This window comes from Chionomys nivalis, chromosome 12 (genome assembly GCF_950005125.1).
Source record: "Chionomys nivalis chromosome 12, mChiNiv1.1, whole genome shotgun sequence".
NCBI classification, from domain to species: domain Eukaryota; kingdom Metazoa; phylum Chordata; class Mammalia; order Rodentia; family Cricetidae; genus Chionomys; species Chionomys nivalis.
Genome location: NC_080097.1, coordinates 68,743,520 through 68,763,236, shown reverse-complemented (window position 1 = coordinate 68,763,236; position 19,717 = coordinate 68,743,520). Strand labels below are relative to the sequence as shown.

Genomic DNA, 19,717 nt, shown 5'->3' with positions numbered 1-19,717 from the left:
TAAAATGTTTATATTTTAGTGTAATATTTCTTAGTATATGTCACTACTAGCAAGAACTGTAAGTCTCAAAGGGAGAAGAAACATTATCTGAAGTCATAGAACACTTTACTTCAAGAAATATGCCTTGGAGGTGGAAAATGCTAAGCTAGAAACTTCCTTGCTCACTTTCCCACCCTGGCATGAATGTTTTCTTCAATGGTCTATCAGGACTACATTTCTCTGTGCCAGTTTTTATTGTTAAGCTTCTCTTTCTTGTCTAGTTACATGCCACCTGATTTCTCTCATATCCTCCCCCCCTCATTTGATGTACTTCACCTACTTTGATGGATACACACAGCTCCTACCATGTCTACACATCATGAGTACTAGGCACTCCATATCCACTACTTAGGGTGGTACCTGGCACATCAGAGGTACTCGGGGTATGCTAGTTGAGTACTAGGCACTCCATATCCACTACCTAGGGTGGTACCTGGCACATCAGAGGTACTCGGGGTATGCTAGTTGGCATCAGATACTTTCAGATCATCTGATTCTCTATCTTCTATTAGAACAAGAAGCATGAACATGGTAGCCTACATCAAGGAAGTGCTGAGTTGATCTGTGCAAGAGAAAGCTGGAGAAAGAGACAGACAGTAGCAGGCACAGTTTTTCCAGACTTCTAAGCAAAAGTAAGCATGGATAACTTCATATCATTTAGTTGTGGAGCATGAAATGAACCAATTTTGGCCTCTTGAAGCTGAGAAATTCTGCAGTCTTAGATTCTAACAAGGAGGTATGTGTAATTGGGTCATTTTGAGACTTCCCAGGAAACTTCTTACTAGGAGCAATATTTTCTGGGAAATGTTGTCATTACACAACATCTTGGGATGCTTAGCAATCAGCTTATGGTTTTCTAAATCCCAAGATCCAGTAACTTAGAGACTTGGGTTTAAGAGAAGAAGATTCAAGAGCCAGTGTTTTAACTGTCCTTTCGTCCACTTGTACCACTTCATCCCTCTGGGCAAAGTGCTGCACTCCTTGCCTCAGCCTTTGCCATCTTCCCCAAGGGCTAAGCTCCTGTTTGCCTTCTCACTGCTCAGAGAGCAATGTCAGCTCAAGCAATAATTTAACAGCAACAGACTGAGACCAGAGGAAACTATATTGGCAATGTCATTACTCCTAATTTCTAAAAATGAGTGTGCTCCCCACTCCATGCAAAACTGGGAGATGAGGGAGTTAAAAAGAATGGAACACTTGAATTGGTGCTGGAATTATGATCCCACGTCTGTGTTTTTGTGTGTTTTATACATGTGTTTGTGCACATGAACATGTGTAGGTGTGCATGCATGTGCCATGCATGTGGATTCAGAGGTTGTTGAAGACATGTTTCTTTTAAGTCACTCTTTGCCTTATTATTTGAGTCAAGATCTCTCCCAGAACCTGGTGCTCATCAATTGGCTAGGCTGGCCAGCCAGTTAGCTCTAAGGATGCTCTTATAGTCACTTCTCCAGCACTTGGATTATAAGCGCTCATGGCCATACTGGACTGTATATGTGTTTGTGTGTGTGTGCATGCGTATTTATTTGAGTGCTGGAAATCTAAACTTAGGTGCTCATGCTTATGTGAAAAGCACTCTACCGAATAGGACATTTTTCTAATCCTATAAGCTTACTTCGGGTGACACAAACATTTAGGGGGTTGCCTAGGTCTTTAAAAATCTTTTCGTAATTTAGACACCTTGATGGAAATCTACTGTTATTAACAACAGTTTCTTAGCAATGTGTGCATCTGATGATTTACAAACATCCTCAGAGACAACACCCTCACACCAAGTCCAACACTTCCCAAACTCTGATATGCATGCATATTGCTCATGGTGACTTAAGAGAATGTAGTTACAAATGTCACCGTCCTGATGTAGGATCTACAAATTTATATTTCTAATAAGTTGTTAGGTGAGGCAACTCGTAGAGACCACACATTGAATATCCAAGTGTCATCCCCATAGGCAGAGAAGAACAAGGAACCCAGAGTCTCCATTATGCCTTTGTGGACCACAGATCAAAGGGACTCCACTGCAGCCTAAAGGGTTGGAGTTAAAGACAGGAAAAAATGATGCCCATAAAACACAATTGGAGGCAGTTACAGAGGAAGCGTGTACATAATCAGGCACAAGATGGGCCTCCAAGTGTTTGGGTTGTTGTGGTAATTAGTCTAAACACTATTTCCAGGGTCCAGATTAATTGAGTTAGTCTCTTGTCATTGATCCGATGACCTCAATAATAGCTCAGTCTCCATCTGTATCTGTGCTGTACGGATTCAATAGTAATATAGATATCTATATTTAATTCAATTAAAAATAAACTTCCAGAAAATGGCCCTGATTTGCATCCCTAATTTCTATTCAACTTTCCCATTTTAGGACACAGTGAATGTGAGGATGAAGAAGCTTGCCAACCCAGTCCCATTTTAGTGACAGCAGATTCTGGATTCTTATGTCTCCTATCGCTGTACAATATGGCCTAATAAAGTCGAGCCAAAGAGACTAGATTTCATTTCAGAGCAAAGGGTTTGGTCGTAAAGTTTTGCTTGCTGGCTGAACAGAGCCATTGCCGCCTCAAGCATAAATTGTGCTGGTTTTAGGTATCAGGGTGATTGGGAAGCCAAATGGGTTATTTGTGAGCCAGATATCAAAGGCAGCATCACCTCGGTGATTGTGTACTCATTGTTACCGGGACAATCTCTTGCCAGTTAGAGAATATTCTCCCGGGAAGCTAGACATGACCCCTCTGTAGCTTCAGAGCATTCTCAGCCTCCTCACAAAGGCACTGACTCGGAGAGTGGAAGTGGGCAATAAACAAACTACTGTGTATTTAGCTGGCCTTAGCAATTTTCTTTTGGGAAGAGGTGGTCACAGTTCTGAGTGCCCACTGCCTGAAGTAACCGAGGATAGAAGCACCTATGCCCGGGGAAACTCTGGCTTCAAATCTCAGCCTCGTTGTCCCTCGGCCAAGCTGCATAACCTTGTTTACCTGCAAAATGACAGTAGCACACATGTTCATCTCTTAGGAAGGCAGTTCAAATGAGGTGATACGTGCAAAGTACTGAATACGGGGCCTGGCAAATGCATGTGGCAGAGCCACACTGTGTCACTTATTCAGTACCACTTTGTAGATGTCCTATGAATGGCAGCTGTCACCATGGGTGATGATTAGTAGTAAGAATGGCGATGGTGAGGGCGATGATTATAAAGGTGTTTCTATTGATCGAAGGACTTGTAAACCAATGTGATTGATGTTGGGCTTGCGATTCATGACTTTCCATTACTTAGCTACTGCTAGAAAGGCTGGAATATCACTGCTCATTGAATGGTCCTGTGGATTAAGGGAGAAGCACAGTAGAACTCTACAGAAGAGCTTCCTATCCTTTATAGACTTTGATAATGGCCCTGAGCACATACGATGGTGGGAGAGGAGTTAGATACATGGAAAAATGACAGTCTCCCAAAACAGGAGGCAAGGCATGTGTGAGTGGCCCCATGAATATGATGCAGGATGGCCTAGCCTAGCATCTCTGGTATGAAGAGTAACCAGGCAATATGAGCCTAGACATCTTAAAGAAGCATGGAGCAAACAAGACTTTGATTCACAGAATGAAACAGGATGGGTTTAGATATGATGCTTACCTTTAATGTCAACGTGTTCCTTCTTCTCCATTTTTATCTCTCATCTTCCTATTAAATGGCCTTAGTCTTTATGTCCTTACTTCCTAGGCTCATGTTGAATTGACACCTGGCAAATCTTCACCCGACATAATGGGCATGTCAATAAACTAATAATTTTCAAAACACTGTGGATGTGTATATTTCCCTGTGTGCGCATGTGTGTATGTATGGAGGTACATATAAATGTGTGTGTGCGCGCGCACGTGCGTATGCACATGTAATTGTGCATGTAGAGACAGGTGGATAGCCTTTGGTGTTGTCTCTCAAGTGCCATCTACACTTTTTTCTTAGATACATAATCTCTCATCTAGACGGGCTGGCCACTAAGCCCCAGTATCTCTACTTCCCCAGAGATGTGCTACCATGTGCCCCCCCCCCTTTGCCTGCATGTATGTCTGTGTCTGTGTGTGCACAGTGCCCATGAAAGCCAGAGGAGGTTGTTTGACTCCCAAGACTGAACAGATACACAAAGTTGTGAGTCACCATGTTGGGGTTAAGTATTGAACTCAGATCTTCTGGAAGAGAAACCAGTGCTGAGCCATCTTTCCAGCTTCTACTTTTCCCTTCCCCCTCCCTCCCTCCCTCCCTTCCTCCCTTCTTTCCTTCCTTCCTCTCTATTTTTCTTTAAACATAGTTACAGGGATTAGAATGAGGAACTCATCATTTTACTGAAAACTATCACTCAAGCACTACAAGCACTATTATTTTTTAAATTCATGTTTGTTGCATTTTGAGAGACATTGAATACTAGGTAAAATGGCATAAATTAAATTAAAAAAAAAACAGCTCGGCTAGCAACTTTAGCCTCTACTGCTCCGATAATTCAATCCTGGACTCCTTCTGCATTTTCCACTCTGCTAAGGTTTACAAGCCAGCCAACCTGAGCATCAAAGAGAGCAAGGGAGAAAGTATCTACTCCTGCATGCCTCTTAGAGGAAGAAGACTCAACCCTCTCATCCCAGTTAGCTTACTGGAGTATTCCATCTAACCACAGAATGTATGCCATCTGAGAAAGTTCTGGGAAGTATATTTTTCACCTCCTTGCTGCATTTCTAGGGAGGTTTCAGCATATGTTACAGTTTGGTATGCCCAGAAATCTGCCAGGCTGGCCGCCATTATGCAGCTGGCATTCCATGAAATGATGAGGAAGAATTGTGATGATCCTGTCTGGCAAGGAGGGGTTCACTTTACCCCTAAGGCTCACTGAACCCATGAGGAAGTTCAATTGGATAATGCATTTCAATAATGGGGCATGGGAGAGCACACCCCTCTCTTATTCCTCAGCAGGTGGTTCATAACAACATACAGCTATTTTCCCTGCCACTGACTGCACCTGCTGGATGGGTTCTCATTAACATAGGGGAAAGAATCCTCAGCAATTCTCCACTGGCTCAGAGGCGTAGGGAAAGGCCAGCAGACATGTCTTGTTTTCATTTATTACTACACAGATAAAATCATGACCCTTTGAGGAGGTGGGGGACTGGCAGAAAGGTTAAAGGGTCTGGGGAACTGGTGCCATTTATGTTGATGAACCATGCTACTGGCTGAGAAAATGAACTCAGAAAAGTCTGCCAGCCCAGGACCTTCCCATAGAGGATGTAAGAGACTTTACCCAAGATCAGTCATCTACAAAAATGTCGGTGACATAAGATTGTAAGCATTATAGGTAGAGTTGTTTTGTGCCACCTTGAAGCACAGTTAGATATCAGGCTTTGTCTTCTATTCCTCCCCCCTGTGACTCAATGTTAACCTGGTCTCTAGTGTCATTGCAAGGACAAATCTAAGCAGGAGCTGCTACCTACTCCCAAGAAGGTCAGGATTTATTGACTATGGGTTGGGAGCTTCTGGGCATTGATAATTTTCCACCAACCTTAAGCTTTTCTTTTTATTTTGCCAGAAAATTAAAGATTAGAAACAGAATAATGCACCCCAAACCTCACAGAAAAACACATCCTAAATTAGTCGGACCATCTTTTCCACCCTATCCCCTTGCCCACTTCCTTACAGCCAAGTGGCTCACACTTCATAAGCAGGAGTGAACAGGAAGGGTGTGGCTCTGCTGATAAACTTGGATAACACACTGATCTTGATATATATGCACCAGGTACATATGCACGGAGACCTGTGGACGGGCCATTCTAATCACAGTTAGGCTGGAAACCCAATTCCATTCTGAAAGTGGTACCAAGTATCCTTTCATTGCTGGATCTTTCCTTAGCTAATCTACTCAAGGAAAAGGAAAAACACCTATCTGTAATGGAACTGACCTTCTCATTGGCAAATAAGAGCCAGCTGAAACAAGAAAGCAAAGCCCTTAAGAAATGAAAGCAAAAGGAAATGAAACGGGGTGCACTCCCTGTCCCAAATACAAATGCCAGAAACGTGGAAGCTAGAAATAAATACAGACATCTGTAGAGGGACCACTGATGGTGTGAATATGAAATATCACCCCATTCTCACGGTGGTGAACACCTAGTTCCCAGCTGTTAGGATGTTTTTCTGAGCGTGAGGCTTGTCTGAAGAAGTATGTCACTGGGGGAGGGCCCTTGGGAGAGTGTCATCCACAGCTACTTCCTGTTGTAACATTTGCTTCCTTATCAGCCACACAATGAACACTTCTCCACAATATGTTCCTTCTACCATTGAGTCCTGTCTGTGCACACAGAATCAAGCAAATGGGGATCAAGCCATCAAACAGTATAGGTCAATCCTTAGTTTGTTTCTGTTGGATATTTGGTCACAGTGATGGGAAAGAACCAGCACACAGAGTGAACACTAAGACATCTTATACAGCAGATTCAATGGGCACGGGGGCATGCTGCTTTTCAGAAGACAGAAATAGCCTGTCTATAAACAGGATATGGGAAAAATGAGAAGTAGTATTTCTAACTCATACAGTTACTTCTACCCACTTCCCATCCTCAAGTGTGCACAGGCTATCGTCCTCAAGACAGGACATCAGTATCTCTGTGAACTCGAAACACCAACCAAGGGGACTGCATCACTCTTGTTGCCGTGAAATACATGTGGCAGTTTTTAATGGTAAAAACTACAAAACATATCCCCAGTTGAAAGGTTTTGTGGAATGCCATTTTTCAAGATGGCAGATGGATCCTTTAATTGATCTCGGCGCCTTTTTACTGATGTCCCAACATTTCTCTAAGTCAGCCAAATGGGTTTGAAGCGGAAATAGCCAGCTCACATTTTCTACCAGGAGATATCTTGCTGCACCTGTGCAGGAGCTTATTATGTTTTGATATTCATAGCCTCTGGCCAAAGGAGGACTAGTTCAAGCTCCCCCCAAAGATAATGATGACAGGTTACATTCCAGCCTATACAAAAACTGTGAGCTCCAGATTCAGGGAGAGACTATGGCTCAAACAAAATAGGTAGAGAACGACAGAGAAGGTATGGAAGGCCTTTGTGTACACACTTGCAAACACACACACACAAATGAATGATTAGATAAATAATCAAATCAATCAAATAAATGTTAATAAAGAATCAGATGGAAAATCCAGAATTGAAAACTACCAACACTAAAATATTTACTTGACGGTTTTGATAGAATGAAGATTTAAAAAACAAATTCAAAGAGCAAGTTTGAGTCTAGCAGAACTTAAAAAATGTTCTGTCATTCATGGCATGAGAATCCTAGGAAAGCAAGAGGGGAAGGATTGGTACTGGGAAGGATAAAAAAGAGTTTAACCAAAAGACAAGGCTAGCATTTCAAGAATCTCAGTAAAACCCAACAGGAAGACAACAGAATCCCGGGGGAAAGTGGAGCCCTGGTGGGATGGCCGAACAGCAGTCCGGCGACAGGGACTTTTCATCACAAAGAAAGGAAGCAAGAAGAACTATTCTTAAAGCCCTGGAATAGAAGAAAAAAGTGTCCTCCAGGAATGGGGCTGACCACAGGCCCTGAGATCTCAGGAGAAGGAGGACCGTGTCAGCTGCCCAGAGAGGCTCGCATAGAACTCACTGACAAAGCACACAGAATGGGAATGTCCGCAGCAGAGCTGCGCCACCAGCCAAACATAGAAACCTGGAGAACATAAGCATTGGGGTAGATACAAAAAATGCTGCACTTGATGCTTAACAAGTCGTATACCATCACCCAAGTATGGAATGCACAACACAATACTGTGCTAACGGAGATGACAATGGATCATACCGATAAAAGTTTTTATATTACATATGAGCAGGTAAATGCATGTAGCCTAAGTATGCTAGAGAAATACCTCAGATGAAATAGGGCATTGAAATTCTGGAATAAAAACAGTAACTAAAAGTTGTGAGACTGATTCATACAGTGGCTATAAAGATGTATAATGTTTATGTGTACAATTATTAAAAGTGGGTATACAGTCTTATAATTTATTAGCTGTACCAATAAATTAGTTAGTTAAAACAGTTTTCAAGACAAAGTCCAAATAATCTCAAATAAGATATAAAGAGGAGTGTTAAAACATAACAATCAATCAGAAAGTAACTAATAAAATATCCAGACCAAATCCAAATACACATTTTTTTACTCATAAATAAATGGTTTAACAAAACCCATGGATGAACATAGATTCACAAAATGGACTTTTAAAAATTGACCTATTTTGGGGTGTATAAAAGAAAGTTACTTTGAGTTTAATGATATAGCTGGGTTCAGGTGAAATCAAAAGGGAATAGATACACATTTGTGGGTAAGGGAATACAGTTCAGAGGTGGAACACTGGCCTGGCATAATTGAGGCCCTGGTTCTGAACCTCAGCCCCCCAAAAATGGAAGAAAAACTTTTTCAACAAAGCACCACAAAATAAAAATTTAGTGCCTATAGAAACCAGTATCTGAACTATTCTTTAAAATGAGGAAGATTAACAAGGGTAAGTCGACCCAACCATTCATGAAGAAACACTAAGTTTATCGAAAGAACTCAATAGTACAAACGTCCACAGGTTAAATATCCCTCATCTGTAAAACTCCAAAGTGCTATGGAGCTTTCGTGACACTAAAGTGACATTAAATCTACCCCATGAAACCTTTTGAGGTTCAGAATCAATTGACAACTGTGGAAAATTGCCTTCGGGTCACACATGTAAAATACATGTAGAACATAAGTGAATTCTGTAGCTTGGTTTGAGTCTAACCCCCAAGATATTTCACTATGTATGTACAAATTTTCTAAAATTTGGGGGGCAGGGGAATGTGGGCTCCTTTTGACCCTGTACTAGAAATTAAGCTGCACACTACTAAATAACCCATGGACCAAACTATAGTAGGCTGAGTCCATGCCTGTATTTATTAGTTTTCTCATAACTGTGACGAAAATCCTGGCCAAAGCAAGTTAAAGAAGGATGATGTGGCTTGGGCTCGGTTTGAGGGTATGTAAATGATACAGACAGTGTGGCTAACAGTTTGGCAATGTTTTCAAGTTAAACAGAAACTTACCATATACACCAGCAATCCTATTTCTAGGCATTTAGTCACATAAATGCCCATGAAAATATTTATGTCACCTCTTGTTATGATCCCCCTTCTTCCCCAAAAGAAAAAGCCAGGAGCAGCTACTTGCTGTCCTTCTTCCATGAATGAATTGATAAGCAACCTCTGGCACGTCCATAGAGACATCATACCTAGTTCAGTAATCAAAAGGAATGAAGACTTGATACCTGCACCAACCTAGATGGAGCTAAAGACAAACAAGCAAAAAGGTTCTGACAGGCAAGGAATCTGTCGCATGACGCTGTTGTAAGACTTACTGGAAAACATGGAGTTACTGTGAAAGAGAATGGATAGGAGGCTAAGGACTTAGGGAGTCTTAACTGTGACCCAAAGTGAGAGTGAAGCATAAGGAATGGGGTTTGAGACTGCTCCATATTCTAGAGTGAGGTGATATGTGACCCTATATGAGCTAAAAATCTGTGGTACTGGACTCAGACTAGAGTCTTCGTGGGACCACACATGCTTAAGGATTTTTCTAAAATGGAAAACAGCCAAAGAAATGCTGGGGTCTAGCCTGCAGACTTCTCCACTAACATTGGAGGTTTCTTACTTCACAGCCTCACCCCCCCCCCCGGCACCCCAAATTGTTTGAATCACTTGAATCTTTTCAATACCATCAGAAGAGCTCTGAGAGGATCCGGGCTGGACACAGCTTTTGCTTCCTGGAAAATTTCCTGTTCACTTTTGTTACAGGGTCACCCTTCTGGCTCTGGCTCCCTCTTGGCTGATATCCTCCATGTGTTGCTCACTGACACACCCTTTGTATAGATGATCCGGACTCGGCTTCTATCTTTCTTACACCCTCCCCCCCTTCCAACGACGGAACACCAGAGCTCCTGCCTGTTTGGTTAAATCACTTGACTTAACAATTCTCATCATAGTCTCAGAAGACACACTTGCCTGGGTCATCGTCACACTAATGTACCACATCGGAAAGAGAAAGAATAGGAGCTTCCTGCCTTTAAGAATTACCTTATTTTGAAATTTTATTTCTGTGCATGTGTGGGGCCGCCTGCCTGCCTGCCTATATGTACACCATCTAAGTGCAGTAGTGTCCACAGAGGCCAGAGGACATCAGATACCCTGGAACTGGAGTAGACATTGTTGAGCTTCTCAATATGGGTGCTAGAAGCTAAACCCAGGTCCTCTGGAAGAGCAGCATGGGCTCTTAAATGCTGTGCCATCCCTCAGTCCCAAAGAACTATTTTAATTTTAGATTGCATAGCTTGACAGAGTTGATAGAAAATCTAGGATAGTACGACAGATAGTACAAAGTAATTTTTGCTCTTAGAAGCTATTAATTTGGACATAAAAGTGAACACTATTTGCAACTGAGACACGTTTCTAGGAGAAGCAGTATACAGTCGGGGTAAAGCAAAGAGCAAGAACTATCTGATGAAGGGCTAGCCCTGGCTCTACCACTTCCCAGCCAGTTGGACAGTCCAACGTCAGACTCGTCATTGAGTTCTCATCCTCAGAGAAACACCGACCCAGAGTCACTTTCTTTTGGTCACAGATCTTAACTACTGTGTGCTTGTCAGGTTTTCCATGTGTCATTCAAAAAAAAAATGCTTAGTCTTCTGGTCAAATAGAAATTTTAGTAAAAATGTTTGTCTTATGGCTGGAGGGATGGCTCAGCATTGAAAATTAGTAGCTGCTCTTACAGCTATAGCTTAGCTCTCAGCACCCATACTGGGAAGGCCACAAGCACCTGCAACTCCAACTCCAGGAGATCCGACCTTCTCTTTCTAGCCTCTGTGGGCAATGTATATAGATGCACCTGATGCAAACAGTCGAGCATGCCCGCCCAAACTTAAAAGTAAACAATAAAAATCTGAAAAACTCATAATCCCAAAGGGCTATGCAAACTGTCGGGACTCCAATAAATCTGAGTTCATGATAAAATACCCAGCATATTAATTCACTGGCAACTCCTAGGTTTGCACTGCCCGAAGCCTGGAGTAGGCGATCGAAAGTTCTCAATTCCTGTCCCTGCTCTGCAGGGACTCACACTCAGTATGGCTGTGTCACTAACCAATAGACTAAAGTGAATCTGAGGTTATGTTTTTAATGGTTTATGTGACGTTTAGAGATTTCTTGCTTAAATTATTACTCACAGTGGTGGGAGAAGAAGAAAAAAAGGAAGAGGAGAGAATGAGGAGGAGGAGGAGGTGGAGGAGGAGGAGGCAGCTGGAAGAGCCGGAGGCCAGGTGAACAACACCTGTGATGTTAAGGTGTACATAGGAATACATACAATTAATTGTAGGCCAATAGTTTCTAAAAGGACTCCGCTGAATGTCAACGGGCTTGATCAAGGAGATGCTCCTCACTGCACACCAGTGACAAGGTCCTGGCAGATGATGAGGGCCAGAGAGAACCACAAATTCTCCTGGGCTGTCACATTAGGTCCTGACTGTTGTGGCTTTCATGGCTCCACACTCCCTGAGCATGGACTCTATGTGTGTTATGTAATCTCTCTGCCCTGCCTTCCCTTTTGTTCAGTCCACTCCAAGAGCCAAATAAAAGAATCCATATGCGATTACAGCTATAAAACCAAAAGGAAAATATTAGATGAAAATATAACATTTTGGGGTTTCTAAGTTTGTTTTACCTTTAATGCTAGGCAGACAGTTTACACAAATCATTTTGCTGCAAAGTAAAGAATAATGAGTTAAATGTGTTCCCCGTCACCATCAATCATGTAGGTTTGCCTTTGACTGACTGAGCACGTAAGACACATGAAATGACTTTCTAATCATGTTAGAGGGAGGGAGTGGGGGAAGATGGGGAGAGAGCTGAAGCTTCTTTTATTCTGTTCAGAGCCTCCATTGACATTTTCTGGCAATCTTCTTACGTGCTGCACGGCCTTCTCTTTGCTAATAATGTTTGCCTTGAGAATTTGTAAAGGTCTGAGAACTCCTTAATTCAATGTTCTAGAAATTACCAGGGCCATAGGGGAATGAAATCCCTGTTAATAGCTCATGGATTGCTTCTCTCTTTATTTGAAATAGTTTGCATGGAAGTTACTGAACTTTAAGTCGTGGGCAGTGATAAGGATGCTGGAAGAGGCGACATCTTGTGGCAAGGCCTCTGATCTAAAGAGACTAAAGGAGGAAGAATGGAAAAAAGATCATGCTGGCCCAAATGGGATACTGAGACTTAGCAAATGTATTTTAATTTGGCGGTGTTTATTTTGATTTGCGAATTTAAACAACACACTGACTATATTTTCTGGCAGTCAAGATGGTTTATAACCAAATCTAACCAGCTTCTTTACAAGCCTTGCCAAGGATTAGAAAGCTTTGCATTTCAAGCTTCTATTCTGAGCCGAAGCTCTTTAATTGGGCCAGTCAACTGCATACAGTAGCAGAGAAAGACATTTCAGAATCCAAATCATACCAAATTGGATGTTCCTGTTCGTCTGGGCTCCACTCACAGTTCTCTGAAACACAGGCTTGCTAGGCTAAGCTGAAGCCTACTCGTTGATTCATTTATTCAAGATACATTGATTGAGCACCTACTATCAGTCTGAAGCTGGCTAGTCAATGAGATTCCGGCAGTAGCCCTGGCTTCACAGTGCCTCCATTTTATGAAGGAGGGAAAGAGAAATAAACAAGGAAAAATACCACGGGTAGGGTAGACAAATAGACAAGCCAGGAGGATGAAGGAGACCTGTGTGAATGGAGTATGCAGGCTAGAAAAAAAAAAGAGATTTCTACAGTGGAATTCTGTTGTTTACCATGTGAAATTTTATTAACCTAGAAAGAGAAGAACAACTATATCCTTCCTAGAGAACAGGGGGACATGTGACATCTGCCCTCTAAGCAGCCCCCATAGTCCCAGAAAACATTCTAAATTTAGTTTCTTCCTGATTGTCCAACTTGCCTGAAAAGCAACTGAAACATCGAGTGCCCCTCACTAGTTGGTATACTGTGGGGGACACTGGAGCATGCCTGCAATCTTAGCACTGGAGAGGGAGAAGCAAAAGATCATGAGCTGGAGACTAGCCCAAATTATATAATAAGACCCTGTCTCAAAACAAAACAAAACACACCAAAACCGAAGAGGTGCTGTACAATCTTTATAGATTGGAGAGTTCAAAGTGATGGAGATGTGAATTCTCCATAAGGTGGTTCAGAAACCAAGCCAATTACCTGACTTAGAAGATAAGTGAGAATAATAGGCTGTTTCTTAATCTGTGCCCTGGATACATGAGAGTGTGTCGAGCTGATGAAAAATTAACAAATTAAACATTTCTTACAAATACCCTTTTCTGTTTGCAAACTATAGTTAAAAGTTTGTTTTTGATCTCTTTACAAAAAACATTCTGACATTTTTAAAAATGGTCTCGCTGAGAATTTTATTTTGAGCAAAGATAAAAAGGGTTTAATTGAAGTCAAGCATCTACTTAGGGGAAGAACATTCTAGATAGAGGGAACACAACAGCTATCGCTCCTCAGCCAGGAAAGGGAATGTGACAGACACACTTGGTTCAGGACAAAAGTGTGCAGGACAGCACTTGGGGCACAGGGGTCAGCAAAATCACAGGAACCTGGCAGCTTAGTACCTGGAAGGCAATGCTCCTATTTTGGTGTTGAGCAGATTGGATGACATGGATAGATTTAGGCAAAAGGGTGACATGTTCTGATTCATGGCTGGGAAGATTAAGGAAACATGTAGAGTCTAGACGCGAGCATCTAGAAGGCTGGTATCTAAAAGATGGTGGTTCTTTGGATCTAGCAGTAAGAATGAAGTTGGAGGGAAGTCCTCAGATCCGGGGGTTGTTTTCAAAGTCATGGTGGCATGCTGAATTTAATCTGGTGCCTAAGGAGGCTTGGGGTGGGTGGGGAGTCTCAGATGGCTCCAAAGCTGAGTGTTAGGAAAGATGGCATTGTTAGCTGTGGATGGCAACATGGAGCAGGGTAGGCTCCCTGGCAAGAACAGGGATTCAGTTCTGGAAAATGCTAAATCTGTGAGGAGATGCAGCATCCAAAAGGGATGCTGAGTGACAGTTACATTGATTTGCTGGGTTGTAGTTGGAGGCATAAATCTGTGTAAGATGATATATATCATCTGTATATCTACGTTATACTAAAATATTTTTATATTCCTAAAGGAGTAAGAGTGGCTGTATTGGGAACTGTTTCCCACGGGTGAGAACCCGCGAAGACACCCCATTCTCCTTGAGGGGTATCTTCCACAGGTAGTGAAGTCAACATTTGTAAATCACAATCTTCTACTAGGTGGCTTTGCGTCCCAAGACAAACTTTTTCTTAGCATTCTGTCCTTGATCCCAATCTTATCAGCTGCAACTTTGGCCTGACTAGAGATCCTGACAATCTCTAAATTCCCACCAAAGATTGAGATATGCTTCTGTCATGCCGACCTAAACACTGGCTGCAGAGTTTAAACCCATCAGGAAGTAAGAGCGAGTGAGTGGCTGTGATTGTTAATTGTATGTGTTAACTTGGCTGGGTCATGAAGTTCCCAGATATTTGGTTATTGTTCTAGACACGGCTGTGAAGGTATTTCTGGGCAAGTTAATATTTGAGGTGGTGTAGTAAAGAAGATTACCTTCTCACTGTAAGTGGGTCCTATTCCGACCATCAGAAGCTGTCACAGAACACAAACTATGAGTCATTAGAAATTTGTCCTCTCTGTTTTACAGTCTAAGTTGGGGCATGGGTGTTTTCCTGACTTTATATCTGGACTGAAACCTATACTAAGTCTCCTTACTTCAAACTGATTGACGCTATACCTGTGACTCACGAGCAGTTCCAGTGCAGACATTGTGACTCAACTTTCACGCCAAGAGAATGAACATGGTGTAGTCAACACCTCCCTCTCTTAATTATAGATAAACAGATGATAGAGGCATGCATTGATTAATGATGGGGATACTAGAGAAAAAGGCTTTAATGGGTAATTTCATCATGTAAACATCCAAGTATGTACTCGCACAAACCAAGAAGAGAATGGCATCTCTATATAATATGGGACTCCTACGATACATGTAATCTGCCATTGAATGAAATGGCATTATACAGCACATTACTACATGTATATACATACACATTACCACATCACAAACACAAATGGTTCTGTTTTGTCAGAGAGCCCTTTTTCACTTGCCTTTTCCCAGGAAAATTTCCTTAAGCATGTCCTCTTGACAGCCTAGTCCATTCTTGATCTTCTCATAGTCTAATCTAACTTGTCTGAGGCATTCACTCTGGCCCTTACAGAAATGGCCAGAGCAAAAGGTGAGCCAGACTCATTGATAGGGCTGTGTAAACATATGCCACCTGTTCCCCCATGAGAACAGAAGCTTCCTGAATCTTAGCAGTGCTTCTAAGCAATAAATGCATTGCTGTACTCTGTGTGTTTGAATATATGTGCCTCTGGAAACTCTATTGAATCAATGGTTGCCATAAAATGAAGCCTAGAAACTAAGCCTCGTAGTATGGTGGTTATACTTGCTAAGAAAGTGTCTCATCCTTAATCCCTTTTTGACATTCTCAAGGACCAACCTGGAATCAGTTCTTGTGATTGTCAATTCTAAGCTACCTTGCCCTCAGGCAGGATAAAGTGAGGTGGCTGATTACAGTGCCAAGTTTGTGTAGGTAGTCATTAGGGGAATAAAATAAAATAATATGAAGTATTAAGGGCAAGATTTAAAAGTTGTTAGAATTCTGTACATTTGGGCAATTATCCAAAGCTCTTTATATTTCTAACTCCTAAAGCAGATTATTTTTATACATGAACTTGTACAAACACCCACCTGTGTACAAGTATAATCCAATCTAAAGATACTAAATTGATTCACTTTAGTTGGGCAGAGCAGCACATACCTAGATGAAGCTGGAAGATTGATTAAGCCCAACAGCTTAAGGCCTGCTTGTGTAACATAATAATATCCTGTCTCAAAAACAAAACAAAACCATGATTTTCTTAACTGAATTTAGTGCCAGGACTATGTATTGATGAAAGCTGACCTCACTGTGTAGTAAGAACAATGAGGAACAAATGGTTTCTGTGTCAGGTCATGAGCACCTCAGTCAGTCAACAGTCCAAGGAGTACAAACTAGACTCCTGGAGTGCTTCCCCATTTAGGCATAGAAAGAGCACCAGAGAAAGCTTTGCTGTGCTCAATACCAAGAACAATTCACCCAGGATTGCCAGTTCTAATAAAACAAGAACAAACAAAAATAATACAAAACCCTACTGTGTTACTTTTTTGTTGCTATTACAGAATATCATGATCAAGACAAATTACAAAAGGGAACATTTATTTGGTTTACAGTGTCAAGGGAAAGTCCATCATGATGGAGAGGTATGGCAACAATAGGTGGGTAGACATGGCAACAAGAGACAGACATGGCAGCCAAAGTCTGAAGCCAGAGGACAGAGAGTGAATCAGAAGCTCTCAAAGCCTGTCCCCAGTGACATACTTCCTTCAGCATGGCTGTACCTCCTATAACCTTCCCAACAGTACCGCCAACCGGGGACCAAGTGTTCAACTATCTGAGCTCACGGAGGACATTTTCTTCTTTAAACCACCATACTAACCTAACATATTTTCTCCATTCTCATGACTGACTTTCTTTACAAAGAAACTGCAGATTACATGCCCGTGCCGTGCTTCAGGGTACTGTGTGTGTGTGTGTGTGTGTGTGTGTGCGCGTATGTGTGTGTGTGTGCGTGTAAGTGTGTGTTAAATGACAAATAAGCAGAATTAAAATAACTGGCAATTGTGAGACATATTTTAATGTCCTTAATTGAAAGTTTCAGTGCTGAATGAGAAGCAATTTTAAGAGTCAATCAATTTCATAGAGAAACCATACACACAAATGCACAATTCATCAAGAATACTTTTTTCTAGTATGAATAATAGCTGCGTTCATAAAAAATGGAGGGTCAAGGCCCAACTTGAAACTCTGTAGGCTGAACAGGAATTTGAAACTACATAGACTAAAAAAAACAAAAACAAAAACAAAACTCCAAAATCAATGGTCTTAAAGTGTGGCCCACTTATTCAGGGCTGAGGTGATGGCAGACAAGCCTAAACAAGTCCATTGTTTTGGTCCTTCCAGAAAACATTAAAGAGACTCTTCCTGAAATCTGAGAGGCCAGTAGAAGGAGATCAGAGGGTTAGGGGTAAACAGGAGGCCCTTGCCAGGAGATAAGTCACAGGCACCAAGACATCTGCTGGCTCTGATTAAGGGACATCAAGGGTGAAAATGATTCCTTGCTGGAAAAAAATTATCCTGCCCTGCAAACAGCCAAAGAGCTATAGGAGCCCCGGATATGAACCTGGGCCTCTTTCTGAAAGGTATCGGATGTTTGGTTAGTGTGGATTTATAAATACCACTGAACAGTAGGCAAAAAGCATTGAAGCATGTTCGGAATAAATTAACCAAGAGGGAAATAGACAAAAAAGCCAGAATTTCTATAGTATTTATCAAAGTTAAAGAATTCATTACTTCTAAAATGGTAGGTTAATATATCAATGAATTCCAAAATATTTAGGTCAGTTCAGAGGTACCATATCCAAATGAAGACTAGGTTTTAGAGGGTAATGGGTTGTAGGCACTCGGTTGAGAGTGACTAGTAGAGGCATAATTAATTATTCCCATATATTTCTTCTCATCTCCAGTTCAGGTCCCTTTTACAAATTATATATCCGAGTGACACCTCTTTCTTCCATTAAACCTTACTATTTTTAGCTTGGGTCTTGGACTTTAAGTCCCACATATAATCAAGGGCCCCAATGATAGCCACTGTGCTTCTGCCTGTGATGCATCTACACTGTCGGAGTCTTGCTTTCCTTTCTTCTTTGCTCAGAGGTAAAGTATAATACATTCTGCAGAACTAGGAAACAGATAGCATTTGCCCTGGGCAAGTGAGAAGGTGAGCTCGCATCTCCCTTCGGCTTTGCAGAAATACTAAGTGTTCCCGAAGGATGAAGTACTGCCAAAGCCTCCTCCAGATGGAAGTGCTGGTGATTTCTCCACCACAGGTTACGAGGGAGTTGGGGAAGGAAGTGATTTCTGTAAACAAAAATCCATTTACAGATCCCCTTCGCCACCTGCACTCATCCTCAGACGAAACAAGCAAATGCTTTGTAATAATATAGAAAACACACCGAGGATAGGATAACAGCATGGTTTCCGCCAGCTCCTAAAGAGACGATGGCTCTAGGACTCAAGGATAAGCACACATAGATTACAATGAAGAACGGGGGAATACATTAAGTGAGACTGTCCTTACTCCGAATTTTATAATGTAGGAAAGGAAGTCATGTTACTTGTACGCTATGCCCTTAGCAAATTCTAACACAAAGACCACCTCTATGTCAAAAGGTCATATCCAAAGAGCTGCCTCCAAACATGGGAGAGCTGGACCTGAACAAAAATAATGCAGTAATATAACCCTGGGAGGGAAATGTGTTTTCAGTTATACCAGGGCCTGGTCCAGCCTTTCCCACAGGCTCTTCCTAAATAGGAACTTGGCAAAGGGATTAGTGGAGCTGGAAGGGACGTCCTTGGCTTTAGAGGTGAGGCCCGTCAGAGTCCCAAGGAAAGTCAGGCAGAAGTTCTCTCCGCTGGTAATAACACTGAAGAATCAGTGTCACAGCCATTTTATTAATTTTCTTGACAGGCAGATCTAGTTACCATGCAGGCACCACAAAATCAAAACATACGCATGTCAAGTGGCCCCATCTGTGGTGGGGCTCTGCCAAGGCCCATGTCACAGCAACACAAGGAAGCAGAACCCAGTTCCTCAGACCACGTGCCGGGTCCTGTGAGCAAGCCTCTGCTGGAAGAAAACCACCAGAGCTCCAGTGAAAGAGCCAGGGCGGTTCTCTCGGTGACAGTTTGTTAACCTAGGTCTGGACTCCTTGGATGGAGCAGACAAGTCCTGGGAAACACATGGCTACATCTGGCTTTGGTGCCCCTTCCCGAAACACAGCCACACAGACCTCCCTGCTACTTTCATTTAGCCTGCACTCAGTTTCATCTATGCAGAGCAAAAGCAGCCTGGATTAAAGAAGACATTTAGAAGCACACGGTGACTTTATTTGTAAGTGGGTTTGAACTTGAAGTTCTGTTGAGCTGGGGTCTATGGGTACAGGATAAACACAGGATATATTTTCAGTCGAGATGTTATTCACTATAAGCATGGCTACAATTACGGGAGCGGGTCCAGGTCAAGCTATTCTTTATGTCATACTATGAGCACTACCTATCGGCTAAATAATGCCAATGGCATAGGTACACAGGATAGAGGCCTGACACATCCCAGCTCTATGTAGCACAACGCACAGTTGTGGTGTGCAAGCTTGACTGCCGAAGCCCATACTCCGGAAACTTGCTTAGTTAGGCACCTAGACTCAGAGGCACTCAAAGCTCTAGACCCTGGAGAATAGAACGGGTTCATTCTCTCTTCCTGAGTTGGCCCATCAGCCATCTGGAGACTAGGAGTGGCTGCCCAGTGAGCTCTGACAGGGAGATGAAC

At 42.2% G+C, this 19,717-nt stretch overlaps 1 protein-coding gene across 8 annotated transcripts in view; it reads right to left on the bottom strand.

Moving 5' to 3' along the window:
• The window catches only part of Kcnma1 (potassium calcium-activated channel subfamily M alpha 1), a 740,126-nt gene that overhangs the window by 181,901 nt on the left and 538,508 nt on the right, over positions 1–19,717 (bottom strand). The window lies entirely within an intron of this gene.